This window comes from Hibiscus syriacus, unplaced genomic scaffold (assembly GCF_006381635.1).
Source record: "Hibiscus syriacus cultivar Baekdansim isolate YM2019G1 unplaced genomic scaffold, ASM638163v2 tig00016065_pilon, whole genome shotgun sequence".
NCBI lineage: Eukaryota > Viridiplantae > Streptophyta > Magnoliopsida > Malvales > Malvaceae > Hibiscus > Hibiscus syriacus.
In genome coordinates, this window is record NW_024062380.1 from 771,222 (window position 1) to 795,657 (window position 24,436).

The following is a 24,436-nucleotide window of genomic DNA, read 5'->3' on the forward strand; positions in this document are numbered from 1 at the left end:
ATTTGATTTGGCCTTGAGTTTTGGGTGTAACTGAAATTTGGATGATCCTTCCACCCTGGGTTGTAAGTGTTGCCGTAAGGATTATAAGTGGAAAACCGTATGTTGGATGATCAGATAATGCACATATTCCACACGATCTATTTGTTCATATCTTTCATGCAATAAGAGAGTTGACGACTTCAATTAATTTATCTATCTCATAAACCCTTCGAGGAGGTTCATTAGTTGGCCAGAACTGTTGGGAATTTACGGCCATTGTATAAATTAAATCCCTAGCCTCATTAGGAGTCATGTTCACCAAGGCTCCTCCGTTGGCAGCATCGATCATATTCATTTCAATAGGAGTTAATCCTTCATAAAAGTGTTGAATGAGTGTTTGTTCAGTTAACCCATGTTGTGGGCCACTAACACATAACTTTTTAAACCTCTCCAGTAGTCATAGAGTGACTCTCTATAAAGTTGCTTAATTCCAAGTATTCTCCTTCGTAACTCACTTGCTTTCGCCGCAGGGAAAAACCTATCAGGAAAAAGATGAGTCATTTGAGCCTATGTAGTAATAGAATTTGGGGGTAAATAAAATAATCACTTCTTAGCCAAATCAGCTAAGGAAAAAGGAAAATCTCTAAGTTTGATTTGATCCTCGGTTACTCCATGTGGTCTCATGCTGGAGCAGACCATGTGAAATTCCATGCGATTTTTATGTGGATTCTCATTTGGTAATCCGTAGAAGGTAAGGAGGAGATGAATAAGGCTAGTTTTTAACTACTATCGAGTTTTGCCTTGGGGAAAATCAATGCACAAAGGCTCTTGTTTAGTAGGTGTCGCGGCTAACTCTCTGATAGTGGGATCAGCCATCGGATCTGATTCTGTATTAATGGATTCACCTGAATTTGATTTTGAATTCGATTCTAGATTTGATTGTTATCTCCTTCTTTCTTGGAGCGTCTGTGCATGAAGTCTCCTAGCTCTGGCTTCGATTTCTAGGCCGTACTCCACTAATTCACCCCGATTTATCCTGGTCATAAATCAAAAGCTAACAAAAATTAGTAACTTTGGCGAAATCCCTGAAAACGATGCCAATTTGACAACTGTTGTTTTGATGTCAAAATAAATTCATTCTTCTCAATCAATAAATAAAGGAAATATATAGTAAAGAGAAGTAAGGGTCGATCTACATGGACATAGAAAAATCCAAATTTTGGTATGAATTGTTTAAACCAGGCATTATACAGTAAGTGGGGGGTTTGAAGAAAATGATTAAATAATAATAAAAGCATTTTAAAGTTAGAAGATTGTAAAGTTGAAAATGAATACGGTAAAAATAGCCTCAAGTCTCGCTTTGACTCAATTTTCTTCAGATCAAGGGATTAGATTTTCCTTTCGGGATTCACGTCGGTTACTTTGACTACAAAGGAAATATTTGATTCCGGCTTTGGAAACTGATCTAATCAACATCAATTGTCGTAGACAAATTGACGTTTAAGTTCGTGACGACCGACTCGGATTGTTGTTTCAATAACCATTAATTCCAATCTCAATTCTGTCTTGGCAAGGCTATCTCACCAAGTGTGGTCTAGGAAGTCGAATGTGCTTTCAATAAGCCGATCCTTCCTCCCACACATTTAATCTCAACAACATCATGACCAAAGTCAATCTTTGATTTTGAAAAATGTTTTTATTTTGAAAAATAGGCACAAAGATTGAGAGAGATATTCCGAAGTTATTAAGGGACATTTTCAATTCTCCCATCGGAATTGAGTCATTGCTTCAGTTCTCGGCTTATGGGAAAATTAACTAAGCATGCCAAAAGTCATACTTAGCATATTTAAAAACAAAGCTTAAAATAAAGGAAAAACCGAAAACTTGAAAAATAAATAAAGTAGAATTTTTTTTTATAAAACTAGAAAGGAGAAGAAGATTGTAATTTGAGTTGTGTGTTTAGGCTTACCCCAAGAGCGTATTTATAGCCTCTAAAAACCTAGAGATGAACAAAGAAATTAAAATTAAAATAATCCTAAAGATAAATGTTTTCTAAATTCAAACTTTAAAATAAGTCTCCTAATGCAACTCTGCTCGTCCATCTTCCAGAAGGCGCACTGACTAGATATTCTAGAAAACTGTCGTTGACTGGACCTTCTAGAAACTGCCACGTCAGACCGTGTCATACCCAAAGTCGTGCCCATCTCTCCATCTGTGATCAAATAATAATAAAATGTAGAATGCACCTGTTTTACTACTAATTCTGAAAAGTATGACCCTGGACGAAAATAAGCATAACACAACCAAATCATCAGCAATAAATCCATAAGATCGAAGAAATAACGAGCAAATATAACCGATTCAGAACACTCATCAAAAATAAAGTTTAGATACTAAAATGAAACAAAAAATAATAGTTTAAATACTAAACGTGTAGTTTACCCAATAATTGAAGTGTGAGGTTATCATTTTTATTTATCTCGAAAATATTAAATCTTAGTAGAACGTTTTAAATTCAGATACTTTGTAGAATAAGGTATAAGATAAAATTGTGTCTTCAAAAGAAGAATTTATGTTCGAATATGAAAAATGATATTATTAAATGGGATGATCAAAGATCTTGTGACAGCTACAACTGGTAACCTAGAAAGCTTTTTTCATAAAATGTAAAACGAATATTAAATAGTAAAATGGTATTGCTAAAAAAATAGACATTAAAATTGCATGATATTGGTTGAAGATGCCACGGGAAAGATCCAATATATTATCGATATCAATCCCATTGGTTTTACAACTTCGACGACAAGTAAATTGATTTTAATGAAACAGTTCTCACAAGATCCAACAAAATGTTTGTTCTCCAATTGTTAGGATAATTGTCTTCCAAGTAATAGACCTGGGTTTGACTCCCTGCAAATGCAATTTTTCTTTTTTAAAATTTTCAGGGACAATTCAATCCATCACAGCACTCTTTCGCACTAAGGGACTTCAGCAAAGCTATCTAAGAATTACTTGTTTGTAATTATCAAAGGTACAAATATATATAACTGTATTTGCATAATGTTAACAGCACCGTTCTGTAACTCATCTTCATCATCTGCTATTTAATACACATTGCTCATTATTAAAAACTTCATTAACAGAATTGACCCAAAATTATATCTCATACTATTGAGAAACTAAACTTAGGGAGGACCTTCATCTGCATAAATTAAAACGGAGAGATATACATTAGCGTCACCGTCCTTCTTCATTGTATCAGAGATTCATGCTCAACTTTGCTTTCTGCTTGAACCCAACTGCTGCACCCTTTTGTTTATCAAATGAACTCAATCTGCCTGTATTCCAAGGTTTCAATCCCTTTTGTTTTTACCTGTGGGTGGTCGTTACTAGGAAGTAACATAGAAATGAATTGTTTTTATCTTTGTTCAATGCTAGAGGGAATCCCATTTATCTTTGTTTTTATGTAGTGATTTAGGAGTTTTGTATGCACCTTGCAATTTTCAGCCCCTGCGGATGAGCTCTGGAATGTATGAGAACTTAATCATTTCAATTTGATCTATCGTTAACCACCTATTAAACTTGATTTTAAAAAATGCAAAGGCAATTTTCACCTATCGTTAATCATTTCAATTTTTATAATTAATGATTGAATCCAAATTAATTTTAAAATTACAAAATATTTTGTTCGATCAAAATATTTATTAATGTAATTCAAAATACAATGTAGTTTTGCCTCTTTATGTTTATAGAGTTTTGTTTCTTTTTTTTGATCCCGTGAGAATGTAACATGGTAGTTGACTGAATTACGAAGATGTTATTCTTTATCACTATTTGACTCTGTAACGCTCGATGTAGACACCTATTTTTGTTTGGGTCTACAAAAATACTACATATTACATTATATCATTTTTTGCAAGCTCTACCCGAAGCCCAAATTACAAGCCCAACCCATCTATCTAGCAGCCTACTACAACTGCAATTGTCACACCCCAATTTAGGGGCTAAGTTTTATAAATTATAAAGTAATGAATTAAAGTGGTATTTTGGAAGAAATTGAGGATTAAAGTGTAAAATCACAAAGCTAGCATACAATTTTTGGAAGTGAATGAAAATTTAGGGACTTGAACCCAATTTTGCCCATTTTCTAGACTTAGTGAAAAATATATTACTCGATTGGGTAAACCCCAAATTATTTTTCCGAAAAATCCCAAATCCCTAATTTTTTGCCAAATTTATCACCTCCCCTGACAATCATCTTTCCCAGGCAAATACGTCGCCGTCCGACCACTTCAGCCCGAACCACGACTATTGAACTACTCACCGTCGAACGATGAACAAAACCCGACCCCTATTCCATCAAAAATCTTCACTGATCACCTTGGGGAGCTCACCAAAAACCAAACGAATCCCTAGCCCCGTCGTTCGATTTTTCCTAAATTTCAGTCATCTTGCTCATCGTTGCGCCTCACCGCTGCCATAGTCATGTTCCCCAGTCTATTGCGCTCAAGACCCGACTGGTGGGTCACATCAACGTCGTCGGTTTTGTCCAGTCGTGTGTGTGGGTAAGAGATCGGCTCTTTTCTTTATTTCTGTTGAATTTTGGGATGTTGTTGGCTAAATTATTGGTTGATGTTGGGTATTTGGAGTTGTAGGCGAAATTGGTTGCTCACCAGACCTCTTATCGCCGGTTCACGCATCATCGTATGCGCGTGGGCCTTGTCCCCAGCTTTGGATCCTTCTGGAACCGGTCTGGACTGGCCCAAATCGGTCAACCCGATTTGAACCTAACCGAGTCAAATTGTCTTCCCGACCCGAACTGTTGACCCGTCCTGATCCGTTAACTTTTACCCGACCGGTTTACTTTGGTCAAAGTTGAACGTTAACCGGTTATAATGTTTACTTTGATCGGTCTGACCGTTAACTTAGACCGAAAAAGTCAAAATTTTTGAAAAGCCCTAATTTATGTTTTTCGACATTCTGAGTCCGAATCCGAAGTTTGTTTAGCCAAATTCGTACTCGATAATCCGTTTTTCATGGTTTTATCTTCAGATTCAAGATTGGTTTCTCATTTAAGTTCAGTTTCTGACATAAATTTGTTTTCTCTGTATCCGAGGAATTATTGGGCATTAAATTAAAGTTCGAGGGAAATTGAATGGAGTTAAATGGTCGATCGATATGGCACAAATATCGAGGTAATACTCTGTTACCCTTTGTATGTTTTCAAAATCCATTGATAACTGGTATGTGCATGAATGGAAATGATTGATCTATTAGATGTAATTAATTATCATTCGACTCATACATAAATTAGATTAAGGACAGAACATTGTAAAAGCCTCAGACGACTCGAAAAAGAAATAGGTTGAATGACCTAGAATAAATCGTAGTTCAATGATTTATTCAGTAAATCAATAAATCTTAGAACACGTAAATTCTAATTATTCTCATTAAAGGTTAAATGTTGGAAATATTTGGATATAAAATTACCGAAAAGAGCGCCATGGATAAATTACGAAAATGCCCTTATACTGAAAAGGACTAAAATGCCCTTAAAGTGTAAAATGACCTAAAGTACCTCTAAAACATGGAATAACTAATACCCTCAGCTCTAGAATGAACAAATTAACCTCGAAAACCAATATGACTTTATTATTATGACCAAGTAGAATTGAACGGAAGTTCTTTATGTGTTTGAATTTCATAAACGTCCAAATTTCTCTAGAAAACTCTGAAGTGACCGAGATAGACTCAACTAATAAATGAACTTAGTAACCTCAATGACTGAGGATTAAGTAAGTGATTTGGATAAGTCAAGAAACTCCGATGAACTTACCTGATGTACCATTCCTATGGGTTTGAACCACAAATCAAGTACATCGACCTTTCTTGATATCTTTGAAGCGTGGAAATGAAATAAAGACCATTGGAATATCTATTCGTCTTCTTAAGATATATTCAGCTATGATTCTGAAGATGATCAATGGACAATAATTGTTGGTATTAAAGAGTGAATACCTTGGAAGGGGAACGAATGGACCAGTCGTCATGCATTAATTCTGGGAGTTGTTCAGTTTGAGTTAACTCGATAGTCTGATAGATCGATACAAATCGTAAACGCTTTGAATCTTCGTTTCTCCTTTATCAACTCAAATCACTATGAATACTCTAAGAACATAATACCCAAAAATACCACTGATTTTTTTGAATAATAGAATCACTCCGGTCATATATCAAAACATAAGTAACTTAGATGCAAAGGACTCTAAATACCCTTTTGATTACTTACTACCTCCGAAAAATGTCCGAATACAATATGATCCTGATAAATCACGTTCTGAATAACTGATGATTTCGTTATCTAATGAATTGTTTCGATAGTGATTCTAACTTCTGACATTCTATCGGTATATTGAAGATCCGTGTTTCTTTGCCCGATAAGATTATCCAATATCTCCGAATCATATCTGGAACCTCTAGTATGTTCCCTTATCACATGGATGTTTTCTCTAAGTTCTGTTTGATCTCTACTATTATTTCTGATATAACTGGTTATTGACTGAAAATGTTTTATTTGGGATACTTTGGGATCTGGTATGAAGACTCTGGCAGGTTCAGTCGCTGCGGGTAATTCCTTTTATAGGTTCTGCACCGACAGGTAATTCCTTATGGACCTAAAGCGACCCTTGGGTAGGCTCTGAGGCCCCGAGAATCTTTCTTGGGTAGTCTCTCATGCTCCATGGTGCTCCCTTAGGTTATGCAGTTTTCGAGAACTGCATATGACATTCGTTGAAGGGTTTTACTATGGTTTTTGAAAAATACGTTTTGAACTGCTACTGTTTTAAAAAGAACTATATCATTTCACTGGTTTTGTCGGAACACACTAGATAACATATTTTGATCTCATGAACCAGTCATCCAAAATATTTTCATCTGAACTGAAACCTTACTGTCTGTTACTACCTGAGATATCAGTGGGACCTCAGCTCAGCCTAAAAATCTATAGATGTCTGAACCAATAAGGAAACATATGCTTATTTGTTATGTACATATTTTTCAGCATCATCTGATAGTATTGTATTACTCACCATTCTAGGTTAAAATAATTGTACCAGTGCAACTATTGACATCAGTAAGGAAGTTCCTCCGGCGTCGCTTGCAGAGTTCGATACATGTGATAGGGGGAATGTAGGTTGTATTTTGTTTTATATTTGAGTTCAAAAATTTGTTTTATTTATAAATACTGACAAATTTTTACTTTTCTATTTATAAATTGATTTTATGATTTTACAGGTTTTAATAAAAAAATTAAATTTTTCTAAGATTTTTACGGTGGGTCGCTCCGGTGACCTTAATGTGACACCTCAGATCAGATCGGGCCACTCGCATCGGTCTGAGGGGTTACATTTATTGGTATCAGAGCCTAGGTTTAGTCAAAATTTTCTAGATAGACCAACCAGTCGAATGTCAAAAGATGTCTGCTTAGTACATACCCCAATAGATGAGGATAGAAGATAATCCATCAGATCAGTGAACATCAAAGAAATAAGAAGGCCAAACCATTGAACAAAAATAACAACTTGAGACTTTTTTATCCTTTTCTTACTTAACCATACCTCAAAGATAGCAATAATATTGACACTCTTCAAATAGCTATAATTTATTGAAGGATTAAAAGTGTAATTAATTCTTTGATATCCAATGAACTATTGTTTTATGATTTGTCAATTGTGAACCCTCAAAAGGGGTAATATTTTCAAACTTTTGATTAAATATTTTTCCAAACTCTTTTAATTGATGTTTTCAGACTTTTGAAAATAAAAGAAGAAAAACTTTTTCAAACAAGACAATCTCTCAGGAGTGGATCTTGGTAGTTGGCATGTGACTCTCAGACATTAAGCTCATGCTTGAAATCAGTGTTGAAGCAAGAAATGATGAATGACAGGGCATCCTTGGAGTTTCAACATCGAATGTTGGGGCATCTTTAGAGATTCAACTTCCTTAAGTGAATGCTCAAATCTTTTAAATGCCTCTCCTCATCAACAGGAACAAGCAAACTATCAGTATCCTTTGATGTTATTTCTCTCGAAACAAAATGTTGTATCATTTGAGACAGTTTTCTCTCAAAACAAATTTTGTCTCACTAGAGATATTTTCTCTTTAAAACACAATTTCTGAAATTTGTTTCTCTAGAAACAAAAGGTTATAATCTTCGAGTATGTTTCTCTTGAAACAAATCTTGTCTCCCTTAAGATAATTTCTCATGAAATATCATCTTTGAGTCTATTTCTCTAAAAACAAATTTTGTCTCTCTTGAGACAGTTTCTCATGAAAAACCCATCTTTGAGATCGTTTCCTTGAAACGAATTTTCTCTCTTGAGACATCTTCTCTTTAAGCATAATCTAAGTCTGTTTCCTTTGAAACAAGTTTTGTCTCCCTTGAGACAGATTCTATTGAAATACCCATCTTTGAGTTCGTTTCCCTCGAAATAAATTTTGTCTCTCTTGAATAGATTTTCTTGAAGCATAATCTTTGAGTCGGTTTCTCTTAAAACCAAAATCCCTAAAGATGGCCAACCGTCCTCATCACGTAGAACTGTGTCATCCCCCGACCAGACTTCCTCATCACATAGGAGCCGTGTCACCCCTAGATAACTAGTCATCCTTATCACGTAGGAACCGTGTTATTATTCCTAAAGATGGGTTGCCGTCCTCATCGCTTAGGAACCGTGTCATCCCCTGACCAGACCTCCTAATCACGTAGGATCTATGTCACCCCTAGATAACCAATCGTCCTCATCACGTAGGAACTATGTTATCACCCTTTCTAAAGATGGCCAGAACTCTTCATCACGTATGAGCTATGTCATACACTGACCAGATCTCCTCATCACGTAGGAGCCGTGTCACCTTTAGACGACCATACCTCTTCATCACGTATGATTCGTGTCGTACCCAACAACAAACACTATCAAATTTTAAACAAAATATAAAAAGAGAACCAGACAAAAACTGTTTCTTTTTCATCTTTTCCCTATTCTTGTTAACACAAGAATGTACAAAGAGGGGAAGCTTTAGACACCCGTTTTTGTCCGGGTCTACAAAAATACTATTTTTATATTATATTATATTATATTATTATTAATACTACTATTGTTATTATTAATACAAATTACATTATATCATTTTTTGCATGCTCTACCGGAAGCCCAAATTACAAGCCAAACCCATCTATCTAGTAGCCCACTACAACTGCAACCCAACCCAATCAGCAAGCCAAGACCCGATCCAGTAGCTCAACAAGATCAAACCCGACCCGCCCAACATTCGACCCGGATCCAGACCCAAATTAGGATCTGACTCGGCCCCCTAGGATTTATGAAACCTAACCCTAGTGTTTGATGTTGTTGACGCCGCCTATTCTCCACTATCACCGCCGACTGCTCATATCTGTACCAACAGTGACTCCATCAATCAAGCAACCAACCGAATCAATCAAAAATCTCAATAAAATAAAATCAAATCCCAAGGAAATCAAGTATCAAAATATCACATGCAATAGATGATATCAATGACCATTCGGGGTTGAGTAAATAAATAGAAAATACAGAGGAAGTTTAAAAAAATAGAGAAATATCGAAGAGAAGAGAAACCAGAAAAGAAATTAAAGGGAAATCTAAGAAAAAGAAGAGGGGAAACGATTAGAAGAGAGAGTTAAGCATTTGGGTATTAAAAAGGGAAAACAAAATAAGAGGGGAATCAAAAGAAAAAGGAAAAAATAGAGGAAAGAAAAAAGATAGAGATAGGGTGAAGAAAAGTTAACCCTTGTAGGTTCTCCATCGAGGAAAGGAGATCATCGGAGGTGGAGCTTTCTTGAAATAAATCTAAGTTATTTTTTTAACACTAATTAATTTGTTTTAATTCAAATAATGTGATGCATTTTTATTTAAATGGAAATTTATTTTATTTTATGCAAACGTCGATTTTCAATTTATATTTGAGTTGCAATTTTTAATAACATTGGTGAGGGGAATATTTCTTGTATAAAGGAGAAATAGACGAGATAGCGTTCCCATTGGAGGATGTGCAAATCTCGTAATTTCTTCTCGAATTAAGGAATATTCCCTAACAAATAATTCGAAGCAAATTAATTAATTTTAATAAATGGATCGTATTCTAATTTTATATTCGATTTATATTTTCTACCATTTACGATGATGTGTAAGCGACATAATACCAATTTTGGGCGTTGTGGGTAGGGATGGCAAACGGGGGGGGGGTCGGGTGCGGATACCCCTCCCCCATCCCCATACCCACCTAATATTTTCAAATCCACCACCCGCCCACCACCCATTATGAGTAAAAATTTTCAAATCCACACCAACCCACGTGGGCACGTTCTCAAATCCATCACCACACCCACTACCCAACTGGAGACGTACCCGGCTAGACCCGCCTGACATCAACTTTAAGTTATACATAAGCAACAAACATAAAACAAACACGTCCACTAAGAAACATAATAAAATAAACCAAGGATTATATGAATTAAGTGTTAGCATGGATCTTAAAGTACATAAAATACCATAATAAAAGACATAATTAAAGCCTAGAAACATAAATGATAAATACATAATATTTTTTTTATTTGGCACACATAAATGAAAAACCCTAAAATTATACCTAAATTCATAATGGTCTAAAATTTAATGAGTATTTAGTGGGCGGGCAGATGTAGGGCGGGCAGATGCGGGACGGGTAAGGTCTCAAACCCATCATTCGCCCACTACCCACAACGGGTACCACTTTCTAAATCCACACCCGCCCACTACCCACTAAAGTTATACCCATCCCCGCCCCAATTGGAGCGGGTACGGTGCGAAATCCATGAAATTGTACCCATTTGCCATCCCTAGTTGTGCGGGTGCTAATCCGTCTTCACGCGTAACCGACTTCCGAACCCGTTTTAATCAATCTTTATAAACGCATACCAACTTTTTATCTTAAAAAACAATTTTTCTTAAAATTATTTTTAAAAGACGTTTTTAAGTATTCGACCTACCTAACTCAAAGGTCGATGACGACTCTATCCAATTTATTTCGAATCAATTCAAAATAACCAATTTTCCCAAAAAAGTCTTAATCTTTTTTTAAAATAATATTTTAATTATTTCAAAAAAATGGTTATGGCACTCGACATCCAACTACTTATTTTGAGAGATATATTGAGACTTCCGTATAATAGAATTATTTGTATTTAAATCATTGACTTGACGTCACCTTCAATTTGATATAAAGCTATAATTAATAATTCGCTTTTTAGTAGTTAGGACAATTAATAGAATTTGTTAAAGTTCTATTTCAACAATTACTAGTCAACATGCAAGATCCATATCCACAAATCAACATCCTTTACTGTGTGGTTCCCCCCCCCCCCAAAAAAAAATAACTACTGAACTGATTTGTGACATCTTCTTCATAATGAACACGTAGGGACTTGTAATGTTTGTTGTATGGAAATTTTTACTGATGGAATTTAATAGCCATCTTCTTCATAATTTTTTAATGTTATTTAATTTTTTGGCATGTATATGCAAAATCTTCACGAAACTTTCTTCTCAAGCCCATATTTTTAAACTTCTTTTGATTCATTGACGTCATAGTTTTTTTCCAAGTCAAATTTGAGGGGAGATCGAGAAGGAAGAAAAAAATAATATATATTGATTCCATGCGGATTGTATATGAGAGATTGCAGATTAGAAGAAGATAAGGTTGAAACTATTATTTGATTTTTGTTAATTACGAACAGAATTATACTTCGAAGAAAAAAAAAGGAGAAAGGAGAATACTTTAGTACCAGTTACATAGCAAACAATGACTGAAAAATGTTCGTAAAATGGTGAAGGATGTTAGAAATGAGAAATAAGAAGATTAAAATTTTAGGTTAATTTCGTAAAGAAAAACCCTAAAATGCAACATTTTGGTGCTTGCATTAAAGACTTCATGTCCAAGTGACCTAAAGAATCTCAATTCAAAACTATAGTAATTAAACTGGATTTTTTAGGTTGAGTGACTAAATATGTAGTTTAACAAAAAGTTATTAAAAACATTTTGGCTATTAAAAAAGTTATTATGCTTTTTTTAATATAGAAATTACCAATTTTATTCAAAATAGGAAATATCCTAAATTATAATAAAGATTTACAATCATAAACGTAAATTAAGCACATAATTAGGACAAATTCCTATTATCATTGAAACAAAACTAGCTACTTAAGATCACATAAGAACCATAAAAGGAAGGATTAAAATCTAGGCAAGAAAATTCGAACAAATATAGATACAACCAGATCTAATCACATCGGCAAACAACCCACAACAATGGATCAACCTACTGAAAGACCACCGACAAAACATAAATAAGACTCGAGGGAAGTGAAAAGCTATCCACGAGCACATAGCAAGTATCCAAATCCAATCCAAGGGTCCAAAGCAGAGAATATCAACAATATAACAGATAAGAAACATCTTGATTAATATAGCAATTTCTAATCAACCCTTAGAAAAAGATAAGTGAAAACAACGATCAAACGACTGAAAAACATGCCATAAAGGCAGATGAAAACGTGACATACAAGCATACTTGTTGAAAATAAAAAAAAATAAAGAAAATAAAGCTGTAATATAAGAAAATAAAAGGATAATGAAGAATACCGGTGGTCGACAACAAATATTAAAGTTGGTGTCGCCGTCGATCAACAAAGATAAAAAGAAAAAGGGATGAACGATTTACCAATGAGAAAAAACTAGGAGAGAAAACTAGACATGTTATATATCAACCGAAAAAAAAAGATATGATGCTAAATGAGTGTGATAGTCATTGGGGCTATTTTCTATAGTAGTAGTGAATCTAATTTTTTTTAGGGTGGATACACGTGCATCAATAATATAAAATTTTTGTATGAGGTAAACACAAATAAAATTTCAAGATAAGAACCATCAATAAAATAGATAAATAACCAAAAAAAAATCATATCTTAAAGTGGAAACGAGTCTACCCTAAGTTAAAAATGGATCACTATTCTAAAGTGATGTGTATTCGTTATGTATTCATCTTGTAATATTATCATTTATCATAATATTTTTTTTCATTTTTATTAGTGATTTTTCCTTCAAAAGGTTTCATATAAATTTATATATTTATCTTTTAAAATTATAATTGATTAATTGTCATTATTCTTCGTAATTTATAATAATAAATTTATCATATTGCATTTTGCATGGAAAATGAAGTTAGCTTAACTTGAGTATATTATCACGCTGTCAGAACCTTCAACCCTCAATTGTCACGCTATCAGAGTATTGGTCCATCGGGATGTGTGGCCTTAGAAGCTCGTTGACACTTTTGGGTCATTTTGGCGACTAAACAAGCCTTACCCAAGCATAGTGACCATGAAAACTCACCAAAGGTTGGAACAAGTTCTCAAGGCTTCGATGGATGCGAAAGCTTTAACACCAACTTGACCACTCAAACCACCAAGGTTGGACAATGGCGTGGAAGTGCAAACACAAGCGTGACTACTCTAATCATCATGAGAGGAAACAAACACAAAGAGAACTTAGGAACAAAAAGCACAAAGGAATAGAGTAAATGCGATGTTTTATTACTCTCCCAAGAGAATGGATGAAATGAGATGATACAAATAAGATGAGAGAGTTCTCTATTTATAGTTAGGTCCCACTCAATCAATGGCCTAGATCTGTTTACATCAACAGCTAATATATGTCCAATTAATAAAAGATCCCCTAAATTAAGGAAACCAAACTCAATCCTATCTAATCACATCAATTAATAGGAATCTTTCATTGATAGATGTCCACACTGGATATGGTAAGAATCCCCCTCAATCTCTCTTATGATTTGTTGTCTCTTAACATATTTACCGAACTTATGTGATTATCTTCTGATATGATATCATTTTCCTTATCTGTACGACAAATGTGAAAGGCCTCCACAACATTCTCCAAGTAATGAATTAATTGTTGTGGTCTTGGCAAGCTCGATACTCTGCATAGAACCTCTTTTGAGGACACTTACGTCAATGTCCTGAACCCAAATGTATGGCCCATGACAATATAAATGTCCTATTGTGCCGTTATTTTTACCGAGGGATTAATCTAGGTTCTAAAATTGTTAGTTAGTAACTTATTGGTTATCATATTGATTTTTATTTACTAAACAACTTGAATATTTAATTATGTTCAAATATTTTGTCAATTAACCCTTGTAACAATCCTTGCTAACAAGTTTTTTTCTTTCTTTATTATATCAAGTTTTTACATTCAAAAATGTGGTGAAAATAATAAAAATAAAAATTTTACCTGTACCACGAGGTAAATAATCTAGGTGACCATTAGTATACTTTATCTTTTTTATTAGTCTAGATGATTATAAGTAGCATATGTTCATAATTTTACTAGTCGATTGACAGTAAATGCACACACACATAGAAACACAACTATTTGAACTAAGACCTTGAGAGAGAACAACACAACCTTTAACCACTAAAGTCGCTCAATGGGTTTGGGTTGATATGTTTTTCTAAACATTATATGGGCAAGTTGTTAGTTCTGTTATTAGCAAGTGGAAATCGTAGCATGACGTCAGAACTTGGTTATTTAGAGTGAAGGAATAGGAGACTTTGAGGGTGAATAGGCTTTTGACATAGATAGATGTCAATGAGAAACACCAAGTTCATTAATTTACTCAAAATAGACTATGGAGAGAGGTAGGCTTAAAATGCTTTTGAACTTTGAAATTGGAATCATTCAAATCCTAATCTCTTCCGAACTAAAAAGTAAACCTAATTTGTGGCATAAATTATGGATTTGGTTATAAATGGTTATTGCCAAAGTTTAAGTCAGTGTTACCTAATTCACAGTTCGTTTTGATTCGTGGAATGGGTACGACTCACTAATTTTACCATATGCGGTTCGTGAGATATAGTCTTCTTCAGTATGAATTTTGGGATCATGATTCATGAGGATTTTTTTGTTTGATTCACTGATTTCTTTAATAATTTGTCTATATATTCATTTTTTTGTTTTTAAAACAGTATTGTTTTCTAAAAATGTTTAAAAGAAAATTTGAATACTCCATTAATGGATTAAGATATACTTAAACTACCATCTATTACTGTAAAAACTGGAAAAAATACACAAAGTATAATGCTTAACAACAACTAACATAAAGTCAAACTTAAATAAAAACAACAAATTGTTATTTCCTTAATCTGCCAAAGTCTCTACCTCTTAATCAAGATCATTCTCCAATTCAGCCCATCTCATGTCTTCTAACTCCATTGGCGAATCATCTAAGCATGAACTTTTGGGATCTATATCCCATTTTTGGTTAGGACCATTCTTATAACCATCACTGTAACCAGAAATAAGACATAGATTTGAGTGAATGTACACTAACTTATCTTCTCTTGAACAATTTAATTTATTCCTTTTTAAGTTGTGTACATGCCCATATATGCTTCATACTCTCCGCTGAAGAAGAACTAATAGGTTGAGTTAATACCTTCAATGTCACTTCCGCTAATTATGGAGTTTGAGACGCATAAATGGAGCACCAATCAATGGCATCCATGGTGAGAACATCCATTTGAGCTTGTGACATAATGTATTCCCTTTTTCAGCTAGAATTCAACAAATTGATCTCGCAATAGTTGTTCTTCATATGCATTTTCAGCAATCTTGCCAAAAGCCTACATGCAACCCACAACCACCTCTTTATCAAGGTTAGGAGCCGTACGAGTAAAACCACTAGAAGTCGGAGTATTCAAGTAAATACGATCATAAAAATGTGGTGTGAGAGCAAAAGTTAAATAGTGTAGAGGTATTGTTATCAGGGCATCCTTGTAAATTTTGGTGGCCCTATGCCATAACAGTAAAATAGGCCTTTTAAAACTAAAATATTAGATATATAAAGAAGTTCACTAATATTTCAAAATTTATTATAACTATAAGAAAACGTTAAATAGTGGTAAAAATATCTTCATATAATAGAGTGAAATACAAAGTAAGCTATTCTCTAAATAAATTCGTTCTCCTAGCATTTTTGGAAGCAAAGTTATTGACTAGCTCTTTATAATCAAGACTCTCCAATAGATCGTTTTCAATAGCTATCAATTCCAATCCATTAAGTCTCTCTTGTGACATTGTGGACCGTAAGTAAGACTTCAATAACTTAAGTTTTGAAAAACTTCTTTCTGCAGATGCCACCATTACTGGAATAGTCAATAGTACTCTAAATGCAATTAGTGCATTAGGAAAACAATCGACCTTTTTCATAAATTTTAAAACATCAGTAGGTCTCATATTTTCGGCTGGCAAGAAATTGTTAAATAACCTTAGCTCCACATAAAGTTCATTTGCATCAATATCTGATTGTCCATTTTTCTTGAGTGCATCTTCAAGATGACTACAACATGACTTAAGGTGGTTGTCATCAAAGAACTTAACTTGTCACAAGAGAACAAGAAACCAAAATTTTTCTCGTACTCTTTGTATTATTCAAACCTTGTTGTAAGAGAAGAAATTGCCTGATCAACAATATACAAGAAGTAGTTGGCTTTAAATGACTCCTCTGCAGAAAAAGTAGCATCTTGATTAATTGAACTCTCGTCAAATTGTCTTTTCCTACGAATTACACGTCTTTGAGGGAAGACAGGATCAACTTCCATTTCAGTTGCAATTTGCTTAGCAATATCAACAGCTTTTGAAAACCTTGTGTTTCTAAACTCCTCAAAGAAAGAGATCAAACCTTTCACTTCTTTAATAGCAACATCAATAAGCATATCTTTGGATTGTAAGTTTTTGCTCACTAAATTTACGGTGTATAATATATCGAACCAAATGACAATCGAAACTAAAAACTCAAAATCACCAAGCTCATTTGTTGCTAAAGATTTAGCTTCACTTTTTATTTTGGAATCATTATCGTTCTCTACAACTTGAAGTAAAGCTTCTCTTACTTCCACAATCTGAAATCTAATAGCTTTGACACTATCAACACAACTTTCCCAGTGTGCGGTTGACAATGACTTAAGTGTCAGTCCTTGAACATTATCCTTCAAAATTTGCCACCTTTTAGAAGAATTGGAAAATATTGTGTATATGCGTTGTATTACTCCAAAAAAATATCTAGTTTTTCCACAAGTATTAGCCATGTCACATAATGCTAGATTAAGACTATGACAACCACAAGAAGTATAAAATGCTCTAGGATTTATATCTAGAAATTTCTTTTGTACTCCCTGATGTTTACCTTTCATATTCGATCCATTGTCATATCCTTGACCACGCATATCATCAATATCAAGACCAAGTGACTTCAATTCATCTTGTGTTGTATCAAAAAGTCCCTGACCAGTGGTATCATTAACATTTAAAAATCCTAAAAAGGATTTCTCAACACTGACACTTGTGGATGAGAAATTTACATACCTCAATATCAAAGTCATTTGTTCCTGATGACTGGAATCTAGGGTACAATCAAGTATCACTGAGTAATACTTTGCTTGCTTAACTTTTTTTATGATATCTGATTTGATTGCATGTGCAATTAAAGTTATTAACTCATTTTGTATTGTATGACCGAGATAGTGAACATGGATGTTATCACTTATGATACGTCTCACATGCTCTTTAATAATTGGGTCAAACTCTTCCAGCATTTCAATTAAACCCAAAAAGTTATCGTTGCTCTTTTGATACAACTTCTCGTTCAATCCACGAAAAGCTAAATTATGTTTAGCAAGGAACTTTACAATTGAAATAATTCTCTGAAGAACTTTCTTCCAATGATCTCTCTCTTTTTCAAATTGTTCTTGTGCCACTTTATACATTGTTTCATTCTTTTTTAATCTCTGACGTATATCAAGCCAAGTAGCCATGTTTGTGACATGTTCTAGGCCAACTTCATGCTCTTTAAGTCTGGTGCTAAGATGTTGCCAATCTGCAAAACCGGCATTAGCTAACTGACCTTTTGCAAGCCCTTTCCTAAATATTTTGCAACAGAAACAAAAAACTCTGTCAAGCTCTTTGGAATATACTAGCCATTCTCTATCCACCTTCTCATTGTTTGGGAGGATTCTAGTATATAAAGCGGCAGAAAATCGACTTGAAAATTTATCTTTAGGACCCTTCTCAAATGACATATCTCTTTTAGGACCCTCTGATACCAGAACCTTAATCATGTCAGAACTAAGATCATCCTAACGTCTCGGATCAAATATATCAACATGATTAACATCAACATTAGCATCATCAACATGATCATTATTAACATCATCCGCACATTCACCATCAATATCGCCATCATCGACATTAGCATTATTAGCATCATCAACATCTTCGCCATGTACATCAACATCATTAACATGATCATTAACAACATTTTGATCTTGAGAAAAAACTTGTGGTTCTCTTTGAATAAACTTATTTAGAGCTCCACTCTGAGACTTAATAAGTTCTTCGAGTCTTTTTCTCTTTTTACGTTTTTCATGTTCTGATTCATGTTTTCTTAACCTAGGAGGCATAATCTCTGATCATGTTCAACAAATAGCCAATAAAAATACAATTAGAAACTTCAAACATAAGATATGTGTGTAACTCAAATACTTTACTATTACTATTTTGTTTGATTTATAATAAAGTTATGAATCATTATAGTTTGTTTGATAGAGTTTAACTAATTAAATGTGGCTTTTACACTACTATTAGTTAACTAATAGTCTAATATTATATATAGAAATATAAATCATAAACAACAACACCTAAAATAATTTAAAATATAAAAAATAAAGCTACAGAAAAGTGAGCATAGCCAAACACTAATAATCTTGAAACATCACACATACATAAATAATTAATTATTTTATATTTTGATTAATAAACTAAAAATAAAAACTAATAATATTGAAGAAATTAAATAATAATAAAAAATATTTACTAACCTTGAAAAAGAGAAAAATGCAGTCGCAATCGCAGAGATCGCAATCGCAGAGGAGTGGAGAGGCAAACACTGAAACATCACATATACATAAATAATTAATTATTTTATACTTTTATTAATAAAATAAAAATAAAAAACTAATAATCTTGACAAAATAAAATAATAATAACAACGTTTACTAACCTTGGAAAAGAGTCGCAGAGGAGAGGAGAGCGCAAAGATTTTTGTATTTTTTTAACTTTGCAGGGTGTTTCTGCAGAGGAGAGAGGAGGCAATATATATAAGTTTTACTTTTTAGAATTTTTTAAATTAGCCATCAGATATTATTTAATGTATACAAAAAAACTTAAAATTTTTTGGAAGCCCTTATAAAAATTGGACCCTGTGCGATTGGACAGCTTGCACAGGTCTAAAACCAGCCCTGATTGTTATCGTATCTCATCTCTCCACCAGAATTTGTTCGATACTAGGAAACTCATGCTTGTATTTGCCAGTAGCCATAATATCTTTGATTTCTCCCAACACATTGTCCATCATCTCATAAATTTCTACCATCCTATGACCCTCCCCATCATAAAATTTTAACAACATATAAATTGGCTTTGTGATTCTTACTATCTCTTTAACCTCATCCCAAAAATTGTCATCATGAATGTTTTCAACTACCAAAGATCCAATTGTCTTAGTCGTTGCATCCTGTTTGTTAATCCAATCTTTCCATGATCTTAAAACAGTATTGGTCTCAAGAGTCTCTCTACATTCAAATAACCTATTTAACAATGCAAGCCAAATCTTTTTTTAGCTACCTTTAACAAAATTCTAGTTGAACTAGCCTTAAACAATGCTAACAAGTAGTTTCGATTAGTGAAAAACTTCACAATATGTTTTTCGCACTTGTACATGTTTTTCATCCATTGGAAAGCATCAGCAAAATTTTTAAAAATCAAGTTCAAAGTATGCCAGACAGAAGAAGACCAGAAAATGTGTTTATGTACCTTTCGAACTTCTCTTCCAGCAGCTATGCAATTCTTGGCGTTATTTGTGACAACTTGGAGAACATTTGAGGGGCCAAATTTTCAATTGCATCCGATAAAAATTCACTGATCACTTGTCCTGATTTGTCCACTCTGTTGAAGACACCACAATACATAAACATGGCTCCTCGACTGTTTTCTGCAATGACATTGATAAGTTGATCTTGTTTGCAATTAGACCAACCATCCGAGACAATGGATACACCATGAATATACCAAGTATCTTTCACCGGGGCCAACTCTTTTTCAACACTCCTGTAACATTCACCTAGAAATGATGTTCTTGCCTTCTCAAATGAAGGTGATTTGTAACCTTTAGGTTCTTGGTTAATTGCATGAACCATTTCATGCCACTGAGGACTTTTAAGACAATTAAAAGCAATAGAATTTGCGCAAAGAAATCTCATTATCTTTAGATCAACAGCTTCTTTGGCTATAGTTCCAAAGGAAATTTCAAGTGGTGATATGTTCGGTCTGAATATTTGTTTTTTGGTGATTGTAGACTGTCGTAATCTTGTTGATACCCCTGCACGTTCTGCTTCTTCAACTTTTTTTTTCTCACATTCACATAAACATCTCGATCATTCATGAGTACTTTTCATCATTTGATATTTGCTTTCTTCCAACTTCAGGACCAAAGAAATGAGAGTGAATTCTAGTATAAGTGCTTTTAAACGTAATCTTGCCGCGATTGCAACGCCATGACTTTGCACCTCCTAGATTTTTTCCTGGTGCACTATTAAGCATCATGATCTCATCAAGCAAAGGCAAAATACCATGCTTATCTTGTTTCCCTAGTTTTGATCTTGGAGTAGATATGTGATGAATTTTATGTTCATCTGCTTGTTCATCCTCTTCTCCTCCATAATCATTTGAGAAAATGGAGTTCTCATGTTCATTTGAATTTTGATCTCTCCTCTTTTTTCCAAATACCATGACTGGAATTGCTGAGATAATTAGAGAATAAGTATAGAATGTTTGTTGATAGAAACAGAAAGGATGATTTTTTTTCTACGTGAGATGGCTGTAGAAGATTAAAATAGAGTGAAGGCTTATTTATTAATTAGGGAATAAAAAGAAATTTGTCTGCTCCCTTTGCATAACAGAAGTTAAATGATAAAATCTATTAACGACTAGAAATTTTCAGACTTCAAAAGAAGATAAGATATTTGGTGTTTCAAGAAAATATTTTATGTTATTAATTGTTACTTTCTTCCCAATATCAGTATATTCAGCCTTTAAATAAAAGTATAATCAATGAACAACTTGAATTCGGTCATTCAAGAAAATAATTGGCTTATTAATTTCTCTTTTGTTTCCAATACCAATATATTCAGCCTTTCAAGAAAAACATAATTCATAATCCATCAATGGCTAGGACCTAGGAGTCCAATGTTTCATTCTCCTAAAAGGGGTGCATTGCAAGTCTGCAAGTTAATTTTTTCATATTTCCAATTCTAATTCATTGATAGCAACTTAAATTTACCTTATTGTCGAGGTTAATATATTGATTGTGGTGTTAGAATCTATATGTTCTTTCTCTTCCTCATTATTTGTGTTGAATTTTAGGAACACCAATTTGATCGTTCTAGTATGCGTTCCTTAACGATTGAAACTTTAACAAACCCCAAATTAGAACGAACGAATTGAAACAAAATTCATGGGGTAGGGGCGAATTAGGTAACACTGGTTTAAGTACTTGTGTATGCATAAAGTTTAGGTGAATGAATATTCTCATTGGTATATCATGTTACATAATGCCATTGGATTTCCTGTTTCAGAAATCTAGTTGTTGGTGTCATGGTATGCATCGTATATTAGGGTCTTCCCAAATTTGACCTTTTTTTGGGTTCCATAGGCACAAATATTACCTTCACTTGAATGTTATTCCATGCTCCAATACTTATATGCAACATCCAAATTTCTAGTAGCAGCTTGCTTTGAGAACTGTCATTTACCCCTTTGAGGTTACTAACTTGTATCAAGATCATGGAATAATTGTCTTCCTGGTTGTAGGTTCTTAATATGTTCGTCAATGACCTGTTTCAAGTGCACACAATCAGTCAAAGAAAGCTCAAGGAACTTCTCCGCCACACACCATCACAAGTGTTTGCCGAAGCTATACTTGACACTGCAGTAGCTTGTATATGCTCTCAAGGATTGCAACCTATAAATGCTTCTTGCAGGTAATTTTTGGTCATACCAAATTTGACGGTGTTTTGGTAAAATCCTTGCTCGGTTTTATGGTTTGATGTGTTTACTGTACTCGCAACTTGCGTTAATTAACAAAATATCAGAAGGTGCTCAACTTTTTTTTTTTTTGGGTGAAATAAAGGTAAAGACTAGGACTTAGTTCTCTACTTCCAAATTACAAGCAGCAGACTCCTCTTGTAGTAAAGTAATTACTTCTAGCGGTGGACTGTAGAAGATCCTATGGGCATAGCCTCTTATTGCAGCTATCCTTGCCATTTTATCGGCTACCTTATTCGCATCCCAATTTATATGTCTCAAAGTTACATTTCATTCCCGGCTTAATAAATCATAAACTCTGTCTAAAAGAGTTAAGAATGAACCTCTCTTAGCTTTTCCCTATAGCATCCGAATAACCTCCAAGCTATCGGCTTCCACCATGAATTGCCGCTCTCCAAGATTCCATGCATGAGAGAGGCCTTCATATATACCCCATAGCTCCACCTCAACGATAGAGAATATTCCTATTACTTTAGAGAAGCCAAAAAGCCAATTTCCATTCGAGGATCGGATAACGCCCCACATGTAGCAAATGCATTTCCTGTTTTACGGGAACCATCAGTATTAATCTTGCACCAGTTGGGAGGAGGCGGGGACCAAAGAACAACCCTATTAAACAGTCGATGAGAAGACTGGGTCCTCGACATAGAAGATTCAAGTGCACGGTTAGCTTCGAAATAGAGACGTTTGCCTTGTTCCAATACAAACTCTTGTTCAATATAATCCGGATAAAAAATTCTCTTATTACGATTCTTCCAGAGTGCCAAAGGATCGAACAAAATAATAAATCCCAATCCCGTTCATCGCGTGCATAAAATCCCGGAGAGACAATATTAATTTGCAACCAACTCCTTATGTCCCTTTACAGAAAATCGTCTAACTTGCCAACTTTAATTAGTGAAGCCCAGACACTCATGGCCGAATAGTAGTGGCGAAAAAGGTGATCTGTCATTTCCCTCCATTGCCCGCAAACTCCACAATAGTTGCTTGTAGTCAAGTGCGGTCTTACTCATTCTGTATTAGTTAGTAGCCGGTCATTAGCTAATAACCACAAGAATATTTTAATCCGTTGTAATCCTCGATACTTCGAAATCACTTCCCACACCTTGTGCAGACTGTCGTTCGAGATTTCCTACCTCATATTGTAAATAGACTTTATCGAAGGTGCTCAACTTTTTTGATAAGTGTTGAATATTGCATATATTTACTATTATTTATTCCTCATTTTTGGTTGGATGTTACTAATTTATTTTCATTTGGGTTTATTTTGGAATTGAGATTTATTGGATTAATTAACCTAATAATAACAGATTTTGATGGTGCAATCATCATCTTCTAGAAGGCGGGTCAACATTATCTTAAAGATTAAATTCATAATTATGTTAAAGATAAATACATGAAGGTTATCCATAAGATTAGGCAAAATTCAACGATAACTACATGACTTAAATATTTATTTTTATCTTTTGTAATAAACCTTTTAAATTTAAGATTTTTAGTTTCATTATTTTATTATTATCTTCTATTTAGGAATTTGTTATTTTATTTACTTAGACCTCTCGATATGATTTTTAGTTTGATTATTTTATCTTTATCATTATATTTTATTTACTTAGAACTCACGAGTTATAAATACCCCTTTAGGTTATAACTTTAAAGACAAATTGAAATTTATATTTTATTGGTTATTTATTGAAGTTCTACTTTTCTTTCATCTCCACTTTTCTTTCATTGTTTTCTTTTCACAATGCTAAGCATGATTCAATCCATATTTAGTTAAACTTCACTTAACATAAAGTTATGCGATGGCTTAATTTTAATCGTGAGAGTTGAGTTGCACTTCGCAACTTCATATAGAATTCTTCGGTTCTATGAAAACTAGGAGTGACAATGGATCACGCATTTAGAGTTACTACATCTTCAATCCAAAAAGACATCATTGGCTTAAAGGTTGTTTGGGCTTACGGTTGGGAAGACGGATCAATTGGTCGTAATTCGGTTTTATGTGAACAAACTTAACGACGGTCCACTAAGGGGAATCAAATTGAGTTTGATTCTCAATGCTAACGGTGATAGACGTGGTTAGACTAACAATGACTGGATTTCGGAGATAGACTTGGAAAAATTAGTTAACCGAAGAGAAAAGTTA

The 24,436-nt window shown here is 34.0% G+C and overlaps 1 pseudogene; it reads right to left on the bottom strand.

Moving 5' to 3' along the window:
- Positions 1–16,071: 16,071 nt before the first annotated feature.
- On the bottom strand, positions 16,072–22,934 carry LOC120208209 (annotated as a pseudogene).
- Between the last annotated feature and the right edge of the window lie 1,502 nt (positions 22,935–24,436).